The sequence below is a fragment of the Podarcis tiliguerta genome (genome assembly GCF_965153285.1).
Source record: "Podarcis tiliguerta genome assembly, chromosome: 14".
Taxonomy (NCBI): Eukaryota; Metazoa; Chordata; class Lepidosauria; order Squamata; family Lacertidae; genus Podarcis; species Podarcis tiliguerta.
The window spans coordinates 12372444-12392915 of NC_139547.1; the positions used below are offsets into that span (position 1 = coordinate 12372444).

At 46.5% G+C, this 20472-nt stretch overlaps 1 protein-coding gene across 3 annotated transcripts in view; it reads right to left on the bottom strand.

Moving 5' to 3' along the window:
* TNFAIP8L3 (TNF alpha induced protein 8 like 3) overlaps positions 1–20472 on the bottom strand; it is a 64255-nt gene that overhangs the window by 19629 nt on the left and 24154 nt on the right. The window contains exons 1-2 of one of the 3 annotated variants that reach the window (XM_083412336.1): positions 7100–7386; positions 5501–5607 (exon numbers count right to left, since the gene is read on the bottom strand). The exons of 1 other annotated variant lie outside the window; for it this stretch is intronic. The gene's annotated coding sequence lies outside the window, so the exon portion shown is untranslated. Of the gene's footprint in view, positions 1–5500; positions 5608–7069; positions 7387–20472 lie in introns of those variants that run through there. One more of the 3 variants, XM_083412337.1, reaches the window with a different exon arrangement.

The window sequence follows — 20472 nt, forward strand, 5'->3', positions numbered from 1 at the left end:
GTCTCCGCACAGCGCTGGCTCCCGGCCTCTTGAGTGAGATGGGCGCACAACCCTAGAGTCTGTCAAGACTGGCCCGTACCTTTACTAATTTCTAAGATTTGCAATTGCGTGGCGAGTTCCCGCCTCCCCCCTCAGAAATAAAGACACGAGACACAAGAATTTGAGTTAATGGGTCAAATTAGGCCACAACTTTATTGATTACAGGAACTGAGCGGTATTGGCTTAGGCATTGGTCCTAACAACTAACCGGCTTCAGCCTGATTGCTTGAAGACCGGTAAGGGTTAACCACCAGTAGGGGGAGTCCCGATGATGCTCGTCAACTGGGATCTCCCCCGGGGTCACCGCGCGGGGGTGTGCCGTGGGCCCACACCTCCATAGGCTTAGGACAAAGCCACGCCCCCCGGAATCCTTTACCGGACTACCCTTTGATTTGGGGGAAGGTGATGGCGCTTTCTTCCCCCCCTTCATCTGCATAACAACACAATAGTACCCCTACCAATGCCTAACCGCCAATCGAGCCCAAGCTCGCCGCCAATACCCTCAAACCTGTAACCAATCCCTAATCCCTGACATAATATCGTTCAGCCAAATATCATTTCCAGCATCCGAAAGATGCACGCCATCATCTCTGTAGAGGGCCACCTTGGCAAACTAATTTCTAAGATTTGCAATTTCCAAAACAACATAAGCACTGAAACACAATATGAAGATGGAAAGAAGATAAAAGTCCTTGCCAGAGAAGAACGGCAAATCAAGTTGATGGATTATGCCGAAATGGCTAAAACAGGCATAGGCAAACTTGGCCCTCCAGATGTTTTCGGACTACAACTCCCATCATCCCTAGCTAGCAGGACCAGTGGTCGGGGATGATGGGAATTGTAGTCTCAAAACATCTGGAGGGCCAAGTTTACCAATGCCTGGGCTAAAATGACCAGAAGAATCAGAAATCAGGAAGACCAAATTTTCAATAAGGAATGGGGGAAATTTATAATTCATCTTAAAAATCATTGTTTTTAAGTTGAAATTGTTAGCAGGATTGTAATAGCACTTGTAGTTTAATGGTGAATTTTGGACACAATGGAGAGGTAAAAGATTTGGATTATTATAAAAGATGCAGGAGGAAATGATTAACAATAGGACCCACAAAGGGGAAAAGGGAAGTCTAAGAGATTCTTTGGAATCTTGTTTCTATGTTGTATGTTGTATATGTGGCTGTAAGATTTTAATCTGAAAAACCAAATAAATTTATTTTTAAAAACCCCAATATGAACAATATGACACCCAAGATACTTCAAAACTCACACCTATCTGATTTTTTTATGTGCAGTTCTCCAACCAAGGCTTACAGAACTCCACATATTAGTGGGAAATGTGTATGAAAACGAGTGCATTTGTGAAAATAATGTACAAGAAATGCATTACATTAGAAGCCGCTTGCAAAAATGCACGCCCTAGTCAAAACCACAGAGAAAAACGTATCTTTTAGCGATTGTGAAGACCTCTGAAAGGATGTCTCCAAATGGTGAGAATGGGAGATAAAGTATCAAATGCAATTCAATGCAAACAGGTGAAAAGTGATGCATGTCGGGACAAAAACAACTTAATTCCACAGTGGTACCTCAGGTTAAGTACTTAATTCGTTCTGGAGGTCCTTTCTTAACCTGAAACTGTTCTTAACCTGAAGCACCACTTTAGCTAATGGGGCCTACTGCTGCCGCCACGCCGCTACTGCACGATTTCTGTTCTTATCCTGAAGCAAAGTTCTTAACCTGAAGCACTATTTCTGGGTTAGCGGAGTCTGTAACCTGAAGCGTATGTAACCCGAGGTACCACTGTATACGCTTATAAGGGTCTAAACTGGTAGTGCCTGGGCAGGAATGAGACCTTGGACAGCTCTGTGAAGATGTCGCCCAAATGTGCGGCTAGGAATCAGATCTCAACCCTCTCCTGTAGAATGGGCAGGAACGGATGCTGCTTTCTGCCCACACATACTGTAAGTGCTCTTAAAAGTTCCGTTGCCTTTTAAGGAGTGGAAACGAACCTTTTTTTTTTTAAAGAAAAAATTGGTCTTGCAATGGCACCAGCGAGGGTATCATTTATCAGTTGGAATCCAAACCCCGGAAAGAATCTCGAGACATTCTTACTCATGTTGGAAAGTGGAATATTTCTTCAAGGCTCAGAAAATATATCCGGATCTGCAAAAGTATTACAACATCCCCCCCACCCCTAATATAAGCAATAAACCTTTTACAAATCTAATTTAAATACATTTCAGCCAAGTAATAAGTCAGCAGGCGGCAGGTTTTCTAAGGCTTTGCAAGCAGTAAAACAGCCACATTCTGTGGGCAAAGAACCTCAGTTTTTAACAAGGCTTAATGGGCAGAAGTTCATACGGCTACAACTACAACTAATCCAGAATGCGGCTGCTGGATTGGCGATTGGGAGCGGCCGCCAGGACCACATAACACCAGTCCTGAAAGACCTTCATTGGCTCCCAGTACGTTTCCAAGCACAATTCAAAGTGATGGTGCTGACCTGTAAAGCCCTCGGCCCTGTATACCTAAAAGAATGTCTCGACCCCTGTCACCAGTCCCTCTTCCTTGTTTTAACTGGATTATCCAGGGACTGTGGGACCTTTTGCAAAATGCCTTAAATAAATACACAATGAACAAAGAACAGAAGAACACGCACTGTGTCAGTTTGCCCTGAGATGCTTTTATTTATTATTTTTATCACAGCACGACCCCATCCATTGCATCATGTCTATTAGACTGCTTGCCTGTAGGCAGCCGAGAACTGCTTATCTTTTAATATACGAACAGTGCTCAGTTTTACAAGTGTTTAGCAGTGAGGACAAGTGCAAAGCACATGAGGAAATTTGGGCAGACTGCGATGCTCTTGGGCTTTTCGCCCCCCTCCCTTTCAGGGGAGCTGTTCTGTCCTATTTGGAGTCTGGAAGGAAACTTTGAAAAGTAGCAAAAATAGCGAATTTTCCTTAGGCCTGGAGCTTGAACAAAGCAGCGACAGGCAAGCTGACAGAAAGGAGGTGGCAGCCCATCGCTTCCAAAACAAACTTTGAAAGGAGCAGGCATTGAAAAAAGGGCGGCTCTGATGCTGTCAGCAGCCTGGGCAGCAACGCTGAGCTTCAGTTTTCCACCCTGCAAGCCAGAGAGAGGCTCAGCCTCTTCTCTCCCCCAAATAAAAGTCACCAGGTTCTTTACAGGATCAGCTTCAAAGGGAACTCGCTGAATAGGGCAGCAAAAACCAAGAAGCAAACAGCTCCCAGAGTTTGGCAAGGAGAAGAGGAAGGGACGACCAGAGCAACTTGGTAACAAATCTCTCAGCCCCACGCACCTCACAAAGTGTTTGTTGTGGGGGAGGAAGGGAAAGGAGAATGTTAGCCGCTTTGAGACTCCTTCGGGTAGTGATAAAGTGGGATATCAAATCCAAACTCCTCCTCCTCCTCCTCCTCCTCCTCCTCTAGTATTGGGTTAGACACAATCCCACTTTCTTTGCTAGCCTGCAAAGGTTTGCAGGCAGTTGTACTGCTCTGATTCTATCAGTGCATGCCCTGTCCTTTCCCACTGAATCTGCCTGTTCCATAAGGCTTTGGGAAATGGATTGCTTTTAATGTGAAGGTAAAGGTAAAGGGACCCCTGACCATTAGGTCCAGTTGTGACCGACTCTGGGGTTGTGGCGCTCATCTTGCTTTATTAGCCGAGGGAGCCGGTGTACAGCTTCCTGGGCATGTGGCCAGCATGACTAAGCCTCTTCTGGCGAACCAGAGCAGTGCACGGAAACGCCGTTTGCCTTCCCGCCAGAGTGGTACCTATTTATCTACTTGCAGTTTGAGGTGCTTTTGAACTGCTAGGTTGGCAGGAGCAGGGACCGAGCAACGGGAGCTCACCCCGTTGTGGGGATTCGAACCGCGACCTTCTGATTGGCAAGTCCTAGGCTCTGTGGTTTAACCCACAGCGCCACCCGCATCCCTTTTAATGTGAAAGGGCTGGGTAATTGTAATTATCTGATCCTCCTAAACTCCCGCTGCCTTGCGGGAGATATTTGGAAGACTCCAATTCGGGACTCCAATTCCCAATGACCATGGGTGATGGGAGTTGCAGTCTAGGAACCTCTGGAGGGCCACAGATCCCACACCCTAGGTTCAATTCCTGTTTTCAAACTTGAAAAAACTCCTGAAAGAGTCAAACCTTGGTTCTCAAACTGCTCCGTTGCCGAATGTTTCAGCTTCCGAACGCCGAAAACCCAGAAGCAAATGCTTCTGTTTCCGAATGCGCCTCAGAGGTCAAACGGCTTCTGAGGCGTGTTTCTCAGTTTCCCCCATTGAACTTGTTGACAGCCCTTTGATCCTCGGTTTTCGAATGTTTTGGAAGTCGAATGGACATCTGCAATGGATTACATTCAAAAACTGAGGTTCCACTGTATATGGTTTTACTTCTATCAATGTCCAATTGTTTTTTAACAAATGTTCCCCACCCCCTGTGTTTTTAGCAGTTCTCAGTGTTACCTGTAAGCCACCGTGAGTCCAGTCAGGGAAAAAGGTGGAGCATAAATAAATATATGATAAAAAGGTAAAGGTAAAGGGACCCTTGACCGCTAGGTCCAATTGTGGACGACTCTGGGGTTGCGGCGCTCATCTCGCTTTACTGGCCGAGGGAGCCGGTGTACAGCTTCCAGGTCATGGGGCCAGAATGACTAAGCCGCTTCTGGCGAACCAGAGCAGTGCACAGAAACACTGTTTACCTTCCTGCCAGAGCGGTACCTATTTATCTACTTGCACTGTTGTGCTTTCGAACTGCTAGATGGGCAGGAGCAGGGACCGAGCAACGGGAGTTCACCCTGTCATGGGGATTCGAACCATCGATTCAAGCCCTAGGCTCTGTTGTTTAACCCACAGTGCCACAATGTTCTGCAAATGTTCTAGTTTATTTATTTTCCTGTCCCACTTTCACTGTGCTGCAGCACCAGAGTGCCCCTCCAGATGGCAATCATGTGGTAACTTTGGGGGGAAATAAAGCAGAACGGCAGGGTGTGTGTGTGTCCAGTATAAATCTGTCCCTAAAGCACCATTATTATATCAATGATATGTTCCAGAATGTACTTCTGCAAAACAACCCAGAACAGCCAGTTTTGGAGGAACCCCACAGCAGTAGCAGAAATTCTAAAACCCAAACTCATTCAGGTTTTATTTTTCATCCCTTTCCAATAAATCCCCAGGTTGTAGGGATAATATATGCAGAATACGGCAAACGCTTAAAAAAGGTTTTTAAAAAAGAGCACAGGAAAGCTAAAATCCAGAATCCAACTTTCAGGGAACCCAATTCCTACCCAGAAAGTTTCCCCTCAGAACAGTCTCCATGTCTTATGACATTATTCACCTGGTCCCCTGACATCTGCTCCCCCCCCCCCCTTCGTTAAGCCTCAATGATAATTGTACATATTTGACTAAACAGCTATGCTTGGTTTTATCCTAAACCAAACCTTATTAGGCCATGTTTATACCAAACACCCTCTAGAAGACGCTATGCCGTTTTCATTCGCCTCAATCTGTGTCTTGTTTCCGTGATCAAGAAGCTAAACAGAGACATCTGAAAGGGAGAAGAGGGGGGGAAACCCCATCCCATTTAAAAGAACTACGACCAAGTTCAAAGTTTTCATACTAACATATCCTATATTTCCATTTTCTGGAAACAACTGAAGACATTACTGAAGACAACAAGCTTTTCCCGATGAATGAATGAATGCGTCTCTGCCATTCCCTGTATTGTTTTTTAATGTATCTCATGTTCTTTTAAATGCTGTTTTAGTTGATCAAGGCAGGTCTGTGGAAGGCATTAATAATCATAATATTTTGGTGATTGTCCACCTTGTGGGAATGATTTCCACCTTAACCCACCTGCGGATTGGCCCTTGTGCAAGAAACAGGCAGGCTTTTGGCTCGTGAGGTGCGCTCAGATTTTCGACCATTGCATCTTTACGATCTAATTGAAAGTTTTATTGGCTTTCCTTTCCCTTTTTGCTTCCGTGCAGGATGCGCCTGCAACAAGGCGAGATAAGGTGTAAAGCCAATTTGCAAAACAGGACGGGGGGGAAACAAATTCTATTTAACGTTAAAGATTGCAAGATGAGAGCAGGAGGAGGAGGAGGAAGAGGAAAAGCCCCAAGCGATGGGGGCAGAAATTATAGTACCATAAAAGATATCGAGGAACACTGGAAGTTGAGAAACACAAGGACAATTCAAGCATCGTGAACGGAATCAGGAAGGCCTACTCAAAAGGAGGCGAGATGGAAAAGGGACTGAGGTCTCTGCAGATCCTCACTTACACTTACATTTTACTTACATTTTATTATGTGTCTCCCCCCCCCTGCTTCCACCCACTCACAGGTCCATCTTTAGCATATGCGGTGTCAGGATGCTAAGATCCGCCCAGAGCCCCCAAATTTAGTTTAGCCCCTCCCCAGTGCCGTTGTGATTGACAAGCGCCGCTGCCACTGTGTGGGGGGGGGAGGGTTGTGCTGCTCTCTCCCCCGCCTCCCACCCCGCCCTGTGCGCCCCTTCCTGCCCCCAGCCAGGCCGAGCTAGTAATACAGTACAGACAACAGTAAGCTTTTCTTGACACGGTTCATGGTAGAACTCTGGGATTCCCCCCAGAAGCTGCAGTGATGGCCACCAACTCGGATGGATTTGAAAGGTGTTTAGACAGAATCATTTAGGACAAGACTATCAGAATGGCAAGGGACGCAGGTGGCGCTGTGGGTTAAACCACAGAGCCTAGGACTTGCCGATCAGAAGGTTGGCGGTTCGAATCCCCGTGACAGGGTCAGCTCCCATTGTTCCGTCCCTGCTCCTGCCCACCTAGCAGTTCGAAAGTACGTCAAAGTGCAAGTAGATAAATAGGTACCACTCTGGCGGGAAGGCAAACGGCATTTCCGTGCGCTGCTCTGGTTCGCCAGAAGCAGCTTAGTCATGCTGGCCACATGACCTGGAAGCTGTACACTGGCTCCCTCGGCCAGTAAAGCGAGATGAGAGTTGGCCAGGGGTCCCTTTACCTTTACTTTATCAGAATGGCTATGTTCTACCTCCACATTCAGAGGCAGCAAGGCTTCTCAATGCTGGAAACCAGAGGAGGGGGAGAAAGTGCTCTTGCGTCGGGTCCTGTTTGCAGGTTTCTCAAAGGCATCTGGCTGGCCATTGTGAGAACAAGATGGGAGGGAGTTCCCTACTTAAATGTGTCACCTGACGCCATTGTGATGTCAGGTGATTGACAGCTGGGTGACCCTATCCACTTGCCAAACTTGTGTATTAGGATAATACCTGGGAAGACAGGCAAACTAATGCCAGTGTACTAGAGGAAGCAAAGATCCCCAGTGTTGAAGTGATGATTCTTCAACATCAAATTTGTTGGACTGGTCTTGTTCAGATGCCTGATTATCGTCTTCCAAAGCAACTACTCTATTCCAAACTTTAAAATGGAAAGCGTAATGCTGGTGGTCAACAAAAGAGGTTTAAATATTCTCTCAAGGCAAATCTCAAAAAATGTAGTATAAACACTGACACTGGGAAACACTGGCCTGCGAGTGCTCCAATTGGAGAACAGCCTTTACCAAAGGTGTCGTGGGCTTTGAAGACACTCGAACTCAGGACGAAAGGGAGAAATGTGCTAAGACAAAGGCACATTTGGCAAACCCTCACCTTGATCAACTCCCGCCCGGAAACCTATGTCCTCACTGTGGAAGGATGTGTGGATCCAGAATTGGCCTCCACAGTCACGGATTCACGTTTAAAACCGTGTTTATGGAAGACAATCTTACTCGGCTATGAGTGAGAAGAAGAAGATTAGGATAATTACGAACATAAAGGTAAAGGTAAAGGGACCCCTGACCATTAGGTCCAGTCGTGACCGATTCTGGGGTTGGGCGCTCATCTCGCTCTATGGGCCAAGGGAGCCAGCGTTTGTCCGCAGACAGCTTCCGGGTCATGTGGCCAGCATGACTAAGCCGCTTCTGGCGAACCAGAGCAGCACACGGAAATGCCGTTTACCTTCCCACCGGAGCGGTACCTATTTATCTACTTGCACTTTGACGTGCTTTCGAACTGCTAGGTTGGCAGGAGCAGGGACCGGGCAACGGGAGCTCACCCTGTCACGAGGATTTGAACCGCTGACCTTCTGATCAGCAAGTCCTAGGCTCTCTGGTTTAACCCACAGTGCCACCCGCGTCCCAATAAGAACATAAACACCTGCATTCTATTTTCTTTTTAACCCATCCTCACTCCCTTTTTTTCTTATTTTGTCACTATCTTTTTATAAATGAAATATTAACGACAACAACAGTTGGGTGGGTGTGGGGAGAGGCAGGTCAAATCTAGTTCTCCACCACCTCTGATTTCCCATGATAGAAGCAGGCTAGCGAAAAACAGGGCTTGGCTCAGCACCCTTCCTCCTGTGAATCATTGCTCCACAAACGCTTTCCGATTAGCTTCTTGCAATTCAGAGGTAGGACACAAATAAACGTTGACGGGGAGGGAGGCGAGAGACGCCCAGAACTGTGAGCGCTCCGGCCTGCCAGCTAGCCAAAGCAGAGAAAGCTGTGGGGAGGGGGAGCGAAATGGGGTGGGTGCTTTGAAAACGTTGTACGGGGAACTGGCTTTGAAAAAAAGAAATGGTTATTCATTGGTTCATTCATGAACTTGCCCCGCCATTCAGAAGATTTGGCAGGGGAAGCGGAGGGCAGAATAGGGCCTCGGCTCGGCCGCTGCATAATGATGACCAAAAATCTGTTTCCATCTTCTCGAAGCCAGTGGGTCTATTTCACCTTCATTTCTCTTGCAGTATTTCGAGACTACCCAAATGCCAAGAGAAAACAAAAAATCCTGACCTGCGGTTCTAAAGAGAGAAGCAGCCTTTCCTACAAAGGAACAGGCAGTTGCTAAGTTGCTCCCTAGACCCCCCCAAGATAGATCAGGTTTCGGGTTTTCTTAGTGACTGGGCATGTGTGTTGGAATAAGACTTGGATTGTTCTTGAAGGCAAGCTGCCAGCCCATTTCCCTGCAGTATAGCCACCTTTTTGGCCGACAGAGGCTCTTTGCTTGTAGCAGCTGCCTACCAGGCAGAAATATAACAGGACCAGCTTCCCCAACCCAGCGATGGGGCAAATCTGGATTTCCTGCATGGTGGGCTGTTTGCTTGTGTTTAAGAAGCAGCATCTGTTTCAGAGAAGTGGTGGTCTCTCCCTACAGGATGACCAGGCAGAGAAGCCAAAGCAGAAAATGAGGGTAAACAGGTGCAATCAAAAGCTCCTGCACATTTTAAAGTATTTATGCTGAATGGGTACAGCTGGGAAGGCTGAGATATTATCTCCTGCAGGGCTATTGAAATATACAAGAATCTCTGCATTGGGTCCCTCCAGATTTGAAGCCAGGGTTTTGGACTCATGGCCAAGGTAGCCAAAATAAAAGTAAAAAATAAATAAATAACAGTGCAGACCTTCCAAGTGTTCCTATTTTCCAGGGACAGTCCTGGATTTACAGAAACCATCCCGGTTTCTGATTTGATCAAAGAATGTCCTGCTTTTCCTTTGGACGTCCCTATTTTCACTGGGGAAATGTTGGAGGGTATGGAGTTATGTGACCCCCCAAGCCAAGGGTATAAGTAGCTATACAGTTGGACCTTGGAAGGCAAACAGAATCCGTTCCAGAAATCCGTTCAACCTCCAAAACGTTCGGAAACCAAAACACGGCTTCTGATTGGCTGTAGGAAGCTCCTGCAGCCAATCGGAAGCTGTGGAAGCCCCATCGGATGTTTGGCTTCCAAAAGTAGTTCACAAACCGGAACAGTCACTTCCGGGTTTGCGGCATTTGGGAGCCAAAACGTTCAAGAACTAAGCTGTTCAAAAGCCAAGGTATGACTGTACAGTGGTACCTCGGGTTACAGACCCTCCAGGTTATAGACGCTTCAGGTTACAGACTCTGCTAACCCAGAAATAGTACCCCGGGTTAAGAACTTTGCTTCAGGATGAGAACAGAAATCGCACGGTGGTGGCGCGGCGGCAGTGGGAGGCCCCCATTAGCTAAAGTGGTACCTCAGGTTAAGAACAGTTTCAGGTTAAGAACGGCCCTCCAGAACAAATTAAGTTCTTAACCCGAGGTATCACTGTACATTCTTTGGAAGACGTTAGAAAGCAGCCTTTTATAGGGAAGGTTTCTTTTAAATTTTAATTTTTTAAAATGTTTTATTTTGTTTTTATATATGTTGGAAGCCGCCCAGAGTGGACAGGGTATTATTATTATTATTATTATTATTATTAGACATACCTATCTTCATTGAAGAAATGTTGGTGGATCACCTTTAAGGCCAGCATTTGCTGGAATGATTGATGCACATACCACAAACCTAGGCATGTACGATTAAGGAGGCTTAAAGTGAGGGGGATAAATGCATGTCTCTCTTATCCTAGATTACATTTCAACCACCCAAAATTCAGAGGGTTCCATACATACACAAACCCTTTTCTATCTAGGCAACGAAGAGGCATGGTCCCGATCCAAGAATACATTCCTCCCAGACCGAACACTCTGGAGTGCTGGAGGAGACTCTTGAGAGTCCCGTGGACTGCAAGAAGATCAAACGCATCCATTCTTAAGGAAATCAGTCCTAAGTGCTCACTGGAAGGACAGATCCTGAAGCTGAGGCTCCAATACTTTGGCCACCTCATGAGAAGAGAAGACTCCCTGGAAAAGACCCTGATGTTGGGAAAGATGGAGGGCACAAGGAGAAGGAGACGACAGAGGACGAGATGGTTAGACAGTGTTCTCGAAGCTACAAACATGAATCTGACCAAACTGCGGGTGGCAGTGGAAGACAGGAGTGCCTGGCGTGCTCTGGTCCATGGGGTCACGAAGAGTCAGACATGACTGAACGACTAAACAACAACAGACCGAACACTCTAGGAGCGTGTCGATCAGGGTGGCCCAGGTAGAGTCTCCATGGCCACACAGAGAGGCCCAGACAGGCCCACTCCTGTCCTAGTGTCACAGAAGACAACGAGGAAGCCATCTTGGACGAGCAAAATCATTCTGTCTCTCTCACTCGCAGCCAGTTTGCTAACAACTGCTGAGGATTTGAGGTCAGAGACTGAAGAGAGCAAGAAGCAGGACACGGCTTTTATTGAAAGGGTATTAATAGATTTCCACGTTACGGTTTTGATTCCCCGTCAGGTCTGTTTTCCTTCCTCCGCTTAACGATGTAAAAGCAGGAGAATCTTAAAGAAAATCAATGACTATTCCATTCTGCATCTGATTATAATGTCAAATAGCTTTTAGGCGCTGTGCAACGAAGCCGCCCGAAGTCGTTTTCGTTGGCTATGGCCCAAAAAGGAAGAGTTTGCAAGAAATATTAGAAGCAGATAAGTAACCTCTTGGGACAGCTTTCAGAACACATGTTGGGCATGCGCAAGCACCCAAATTCTATCCCCTTTAGTAGAATTGGGAGAGATTCATTTCTGAAACACTAGAGTGTCAATACCAATCAGCATAGAACAGGGGTGGAGGACCTTTGGCTCTCCAGATATGGCTGAACTACAACTCCCAATAGCCCCAGTCAGCATGGCCAGTGGCTGGGGATGGTGGGAGTTGAAGTTTAGCTTGGTGGCGGCCGCAAGGGTTTCCTGCAACCAGCATAGATGATACTAAGCCAGATGGACCAGTGAGCCAACCTGATATGAGGCAGCTTTCTACAGGCCATGAGAAAGTGGAAAGTTGTTGTCCTTAAGGCTCTGGAGAAGAATGCAGCACAGGGGGAAGGCACAATTGTAGCTTGACTTCCCCCGTGCAATTCTCCTGGGCTTGCCGGTCAGAAGGTTAGCGGTTTGAATCCCTGCGATGGGGTGAGCTCCCGTTGCTCTGTCCCAGCTCCAGCCAACCTAGCAGTTCAAAAGCCCACCAGTGCAAGTAGATAAATAGGTACTGCTGAGGTGGGAAGGTAAACGGCGTTTCTGTGCGCTCTGGTTTCTGTCACGGTGTCCCATTGCGCCAGAAGCAGTATAGTCCTGCTGGCCACATGACCCGGAAAGCTGTCTGTGGACAAATGCCGGCTCTCTTGGCCTGAATGCGAGATGAGTGCCACACCCCATACTCACCTTTGAGTGGATTTAACCATCCAGGGGTCCTTTACCTTTTACCTTTTGTCCCACCACCACTCGCACGGCTCTTAGCCTTCTTCCCTGGGGGTTCTCTAGCTGTTTCCTCCCACCATTCATCGGAGTCCAACCAGTCCATGAGAACAGGTGATATTCCCAAGCCTACTTGGTATCTGGGACTGGGCAGAGGAGGAGGAGTGGTGGAGACCCCCTTCCCATCCTGACCCCTCCAGGGAGGAAGAAGAGGACGACAGCATAGATTTACAACAGGGGTTTGAGGGAGGTAGCAGCTCAGAGGCAGATGAGGGGAAAAGCTGGGAAATCATGGGAGAGCCGGAACAACACCCAGCTGACACGTTGTCATTAGAAAGCATTCCAGACCCTCCATCTCCCAGAAACTGGCGAGCCTTGAAAGTAGGAGAGCAAAGAGCTCAAAGACAGAGGACACGTAGCAGCACCCGAAGAGACGATGATGATGAAGAATGAGGAGGCGGGAGAGACGGGTGTGTGTGTGGAGATTCACACGGGACACCACCATTATCCAACAGGCTGCATTCTATAGCCTTTCACTGTAAAGACTGAAATGAAAAAGGACGGTAGGAAACTCTTCTTTTTCTTTATACTTTCCTGGGCAACCAGCCAGGAGCCACTGACAGCATCCTGACACTTGGAGATTGTGAAGATTGAACCTGAGACCTTCTGACCATGCCAACTGCAGCCAATGGACAAGGCAGAAAGGCACAGGGTTATGTGCAAAGTAGCCCCAAGTGTAACACCCCATTTCCAGCTTGTGCAATGGGCCTACTCCCTCTCTCCTAGCCAACCCCTGCAAGATATTCTAAGGGGACCCCGAAAAAAACCCCTGGAGCAGAATTGGTGAGAAGGAGAGGCACATACAGGCAGGAAAGCTGGGAGGGACATTCCATGGAAATTATTAGACTGTTGGGACATGTGAGTTGGCTACCATCCATGATTCCCTTCCTGCCTTGTGCAGTTCTGCGCATTCAATAGCCTCATCTGAAAAAGTCACCAGATGTGATGAGTTCTGGTTTCATGTAATGAACAGTGGGGCTGCTGCTCTCTGAACCTGTTTGGCCTTTTGGCTCCGTTCTTTTCTTTTTTCCGAAAAAGAAAGAAAAGAAAGTAGTCTTTTTAAATGTGTTTGTGGGAGTGGGGGGACGGCGGCGGTTTTTGTTTGGTTCTTGTTTGTATTATGTACTTTGTGGTTTTATTCTGTATTTTATGCTGAGAGCCACCCCGAGAGCTTTGGATGAAAAGCAATATATAACTTTAATAGATAATTATAATAACAATAGTCACCCTCATTTGCAGAAGAGGCTTTTTCAAAACGACAAGTTTGCAAAAACGCCATGTAAGTGCCAATTGTTCCTTTCCCTACAGAACAGGCTGCGTTAAAAAACAAAAAAAGCAGGAAAATATGAACAGACCCACTCGAACTTACTTAATGGCTCTTTCAAATGACCTTCTGGAAAGATATTGACAAACGCTAATAATGTCCGTCATAAAATGTGAAGCATTTGAAGTAGATTCAATTCCACCCCCCTGGCAAACAGAGTATCAGGCTTCCCCCACACACTTGGCAATCAAACCAACAACCCATCTTCTTGCTCTCGATGCTTCTCTGCCCACACTCTCATGCGCACAAATCAAACTACAGAGATTCCCTTGGGCGAATCAATCTGGCTGTATTTTATTCTCTGGCTAGAAATACACCAGTTTGCTGTACCCAGGTAAACATGCATTGTGGGAACAGTAACACATGAAATGGCCCCAGCTTAGTGGCAGAGCAACTGCTTGGCATGGAGAATGTCACAGGTTCAACCCCTGCTGTCCCCTGATAGAAATCCTGGAGGGACACTTTGACCGCAGGGAAGGAGAGAAAGCAGATTCACTGCATTTAAAGCCAGACCTACCAAAGCCTAGGGCTTGCAGATCAGAAGGTCGGAGGTTCGAATCCCCATGACGGGGTGAGCTCCTGTTGCTTGGTCCCTGCTCCTGCCCACCTAGCAGTTCAAAAGCACGTCAAGTGCAAGTAGATAAATAGGTACCACTCCAGCAGGAAGGTAAATGGTGTTTCCGTGCGCTGCTCTGGTTCGCCAGAAGAGGCTTAGTCATGCCGGCCACATGACCCGGAAGCTGTACGCCGGCTCCCTCGGCCAGTAAAGTGAGATGAGCGCTGCAACCCCAGAGTCGTCCACGACTGGACCTAACGGTCAGGGGTTCCTTTACCTTTACCTTACCAAAGCCACAGTTTCAGAAACAGAGTGATAACAGAAACACAGGCATCCTGCAAAATCTGTGGTTCCTCGAATTTAGCAATGCAGTTCTCTAGTCAGGTAATGTGTACAAAGAGGCACATTGTGGGGTAAAGTGTGCAGACCAATGTATGCAACAACAAGCAAAAAAGAAACATTAAATGAGAGGCAATTGCTTTGCAAAAATGGGTATCTGCTTCGGAAGGTGTCAATGGATCGATGCCTGGCGGAATACATAGCACTGCAAATTGGTCTTCTGAAATGTTCACGTGAGAAAGGACCAATTGCATTCAAACATGTACACAGGAGAATAAATTCATACTAAAATGCTGGTGGATTTTCATGAAGAGGTTTTTTTTCTTTTTCTTTTTGAATGCACACTGCTGTGGAAACGTGGAAAACTGAACTGGAAACTGGAAAAATGAGAAACAGAGAGAACCCAGAATTTACAGTCACCTTTGCTGATCTGCCAAGTTGGTGGAGACAGCACCAAACTAGATGGACCAGAGATCTGACTCAGTCTAAGGCTTAATAGCTCAGAATAAAGGAAGAAGATGAAATGCTTTTTTCATACATCGCCTCTCCCCACTGCACCACGCACCCGATCTGTGGCCTTTTTCTTTGCTGCCATCATTCCCCCTTCCTACTTTCGATCTAAATTATTTCAGTCCACCTACGCAGGGAAGAGATGTGTTGACTGGGTGCGCTCCATCAAAAGCTCTTCCCGCACAACCGTCTCTGACGTCAGGACGAAAGTGCACCTGACTTTGAATGTGTATCAAATGCGCAGAGAGCTGTACTTTTAAAATGCAAATTCTATCAGCTCAAAGGTGGAAGGGGCTGATAATTAATGGGATCAGAACAGGCATGGGTTGGGGTTGAGAAGGGTTTTAAACCTCCCTTCTTTTGCAAAAGTCCTGAATCCATCTGCTGAAGCTGACTTTGGGGTGAAATCCACAAATAGTTATTACTAAGCCTGCAAGGTTTAGTTGACTAATTAAGTCAAATGAATAACAGTTGTGCAGTTAGGGAATCTCTAAGACAGGCATAGGCAACCTCAGCCCTCCAGATGTTTTGGGACTGCAGCTCCCATGATCCCTAGCTAACAGGACCAGTGGTCAGGGATGATGGGAATTGTAGTCCCAAAGCATCTGGAGGGCCGAGGTTGCCTACTTTATAATAATTATAAATGAGCCTCTTATAGATGTACCTTAAGTATGTGTACAAACTCAACGAAAAGTTATATTCGGTCTAATTTGATACAAATGAACTCTCATCTCCTCATCAACGTAAAGATATCTATCCATATTCTGCATATATATATATATATATATATATATATATAGGTATACAGGTAAAGGACCCCTTGATGGTTAAGTCCAGTTAAAGATGACTATGGGGTTGCGGCACACATCTCGCTTTCAGGCTGAGGGAGCCGGTGTTTGTCCACAGACAGCTTTCCGGGTCATGTGGCCAACAGGACTGAACCGCTTCTGGCGCAACGGAACATTGTGACGGAAACCAGAGCACACGGAAAAGTACCTATTTATCTACTTGCACTGGTGTGCTTTCAAACTGCTAGGTTGGCAGGAGCTGGGATAAAGCAACAGGAGCTCACCCCATAGCACAGATTTGAACCGCCGACCTTCTGATCGGCAAGCCCAAGAGGCTCAGTGGTTTAGACCACAGCGCCACATATTATACAATACAATACTAGGGCTGGGCAATATTTGGTTTTCAGCATCACGATACATCACCAGCTAAACATCACGACAAACTGATATATCACGATGTCTGAAAGAAGGATGGAGTTCTGTAGAAGCATGGGCTGGCTTCACTGTTTCCCCCTCGCATTGCGATTTTTGCATAGCACACAAACACACACATCATGATTGGCGCTATATTGCCAGGTCAAAAAATTATGAAACTAATATCACAATACGGACTTCAAACCGATTTTGGACGATGCATCGATATATGACACAGCCCTATACTATACTGTACTGTACTATATTATACTGAAATGTTTAAATCAGGGGTCAGCAACCTTTTCAAGCCATGGGCCAGTCCACCATCCCTCAGACCATGTGGTGGGCCGGACTATATTTTGAAAAAATAATAATGAACAAATTCCTATTGTTATGTACTGAAGTTCTCACCCTGGGCCAGCAGGGGGATACTGTAGGTAGTTCTCACTCAGGTCCACATATGCAAATAAGGAATTGAAAGTGACGTTCAGTGATTGGATAGTTACAGAAGGCTGTTACTGTTGCTTTGTAGTTGAGCTCTATATAAGCAGGTTGGCTGAACTCTTCAGCCCAGTTCTGTTCTGGGCCTGTGAATAAACAAGAGCTGTTTGAAGAATCGCTGTGTCGTCTGATATGTTCACCCACAACTTAACACATGTTGTTGTTGTTGTTGTTTAGTCGTGTCCGACTCTTCGTGACCGCATGGACCAGCGCACGCCAGGCACTCCTGTCTTCCACTGCCTCCCGCAGTTTGGTCAATCTCATGCTAGTAGCTTCGAAAACACTATCCAGCCATCTCTGTCTTCCCCTTCTCCTTGTGCCCTCAATCTTTCCCATCAGGGTCTTTTCCAGGGAGTCTTCTCTTCTCATGAGGTGGCCAAAGTATTGGAGCTTCAGCTTCACGATCTGAACTTCCAGTGAGCACTCAGGGCTGATTTCCTTCAGAATGGATGCAGTCCATGGGACTCTCAAGAGTCTCCTCCAGCACCATAATTCAAAAGCATCAATTCTTCAGCGATCAGCCTTCTTTATGGTCCAGCTCTCACTACTGGGAAAACCATAGCTTGAACTATACGGACCTTTGTTGGCAAGGTGATGTCTCTACTTTTTTTTTTTAACTTAACACATATGCCCCACAAATAACCCAGAGATAAAAGGACACATTCTACTCATGTAAAGACATGCTGATGTAGGAGTCTTGGATCTAGGAGTCTTGGTTGACCACAAACTTGACATGAGCCAACAGTGTGACGCGGCAGCTAAAAAAGCCAATGCAATTCTGGGCTGCATCAATAGGAGTATAGCATCTAGATCAAGGGAAGTAATAGTGCCACTGTATTCTGCTCTGGTCAGACCTCACCTGGAGTACTGTGTCCAGTTCTGGGCACCACAGTTCAAGAAGGACACTGACAAACTGGAACGTGTCCAGAGGAGGGCAACCAAAATGGTCAAAGGCCTGGAAACGATGCCTTATGAGGAACGGCTAAGGGAGCTGGGCATGTTTAGCCTGGAGAAGAGGAGGTTAAGGGGTGATATGATAGCCATGTTCAAATATATAAAAGAATGTCACATAGAGGAGGGAGAAAGGTTGTTTTCTGCTGCTCCAGAGAAGCGGACACGGAGCAATGGATCCAAACTACAAGAAAGAAGATTCCACCTAAGCATTAGGAAGAACTTCCTGCCAGTAAGAGCTGTTCGACAGTGGAATTTGCTGCCAAGGAGTGTGGTGGAGTCTCCTTCTTTGGAGGTCTTTAAGCAGAGGCTTGACAACCATATGTCAGGAGTGCTCTGATGGTGTTTCCTGCTTGGCAGGGGGTTGGACTCGATGGCCCTTGTGGTCTCTTCCAACTCTATGATTCTATGATTCTATGATTCCTGGACCATCTGCAGGCTGGATTGAGAAGGCGATTGGGCTGCATCCGGCCCCCGGGCCTTAGGTTGCCTACCCCTGGTTTAAATGTTTTTTTGATTGTCCTTGAATCTTCCTGCCACACTTGCCATCCTCTCCTGCCACACCAGTGTGGCAGGCCACTCCCTGAGAACCACTATTCTTGACTTTGCACTCAACAGTCTTACCACCTTTACCTTCTTTAGAAGGTAATAGTGCATAAGTTAATTCAAAAGGCAGTGAACATTCCCCATGGCTTCTGCAATAACAGTACCACCACAGATTCAATTCTGCATGTGTATGTGTTGGAATAAAGAGGGGCTGCTAAGGAAGAGGGCAGCAACTGCCCCCCATATAAAAACTTCAGGTGCCAAGTGCTATCAAGGCCACATCTGCACCTATATCTAAAACATTAACACAACACTTTAAACAATGTTGGCTCCCCACAAAGCATTCTGGGAGCTATAATTTGCTCAGGGAGCTGAGAGTCATTAGGAGACCCCTATTTCCCTCTTGGAGCTACAATTCCCTGAGCTGTTAAGCACCCAGTCCATATCCCCAGGGAACCAATTCCCAGGGAATTGTTGTTGTTGTTTAGTCGTTTAGTTGTGTCTGACTCTTCATGACCCCATGGACCAGAGCACGCCAGGCACTCCTGTCTTCCACTGCCTCCCGCAGTTTGGTCAGACTCATGTTAGTAGCTTCGAGAACACTGTCCAACCATCTCGTCCTCTGTCATCCCCTTCTCCTTGTGCCCTCCATCTTTCCCAACATCAGGGAGTCTTCTCTTCTCATGAGGTGGCCAAAGTATTGGAGCCTCAGCTTCAGGATCTGTCCTTCCAGTGAGCATTCAGGCCTGATTTCCTTCAGAATGGATGCGTTTGATCTTCTTGCAGTCCATGGGACTCTCAAGAGTCTCCTCCAGCACCATAATTCAAAAGCATCAATTCTTCGGCGATCAGCCTTCTTTATGGTCCAGCTCTCACTTCCGTACATCACTACTGGGAATTGGAAAGGACAGTTGAAACGATGTACATAAAGCACTTCAAAGAGTAAAAGAAGAAAAGAGGATCTATAAATGCTGTGTGTTATTAAACAACCATGAGCAAACTGTTTAATATCTGTTTCTGGGACGCTTACTGCAGAATGAAAAAATATATCTCTTTACAATAGACAAATGAGCACTTCTTTTTTTTTAAAAAAAAGGGGGGGAATTGTTGAAGTTTTGAATTATGGCTTCTATTTTTATGCCAGAGTTGCAGTTAGTGCCAAAGAGCTAAACTGCCTGAATCAGAAGCAAATGAGAGGGCTGGAAAAACATTACTCATTCCTCTTTAGCTGCATTGTTCAAAGGGGAAACAGGAATTCCTTCTTGTTCCTTTCGCTGTTCCCCATCCGACGCGGCACGATTCACGGTGTCAGAACTCATCTAAATTGTCTTCAGCACAGTTCGCGAAAAGATGTCAACAGTGATTAAGGTAACCTAGCTTTTAATCCTGCAATGTCCTTCTCAAAGGGGTTTCTCTAGTATCAAATGGCTACAGTGCCAGGGGGTTGTGGCTAGTGCACTCACCCCTGGGGGGGTACCACATTGGCACAACTCGCAGTGTGACCCCTCCATTTATGAGATATTAGCAGTACATCTTTAGAAATGGTTCTGCTCTTTTTAAAGAGATTGCCTTCTATTTTTTTTTATCTCATAAAGGTCCATTAGGTCCAGTCGTGGCCGACTGGGGTTGCTGTGCTCATCTCGCTTTATTGGCCGAGGGAGCCGGCGTACAGCTTCCAGGTCATGTGGCCAGCATGACTAAGCCACTTCCGGCGAACCAGAGCAGCACGTGGAAATGCCGTTTACCTTCCTGCCAGAGCAGTACCTATTTATCTACTTGCACTTTGATGTGCTTTCGAACTGCTTGGTTGGCAGGAGCAGGGACCGAGCAACGGGAGCTCATCCCGTCGTGGGGATTCGAACCGCCGACCTTCTGATCGGCAAGTCCTAGGCTCTGTGGTTTAACCCACAGCACCGTTGCCCCAAACTGTGCAGCAGCTTACACATCTGTTAAATGAATAAACAACTTTTGCTCAGAGTAGACCCAATGAAATGCATGGGTCTACTCATTTAGCCCCATTAACTTCAGTGCGTCTACTTCGAGTACAACTTAATTGGGTACCGCCTGTGATCAGTGACTGGGCAAAATCTGGTGTGTGGACCTCTTGCCCTACTGAATACTAACAGGGAGAAGGAATAGAAGAATTGTGTCGCTGACATCTATTTATAACTTTCTCTTCAAGAAGATAATCTTCTGTTCTTTCTTTTTTTGTTACAGGCGCCACCAAAACGAACATGATTATAAGGGTTCATACTGGTGAAAGGAGAGACCTGAAATTTGCAGTATTATAGGTGGT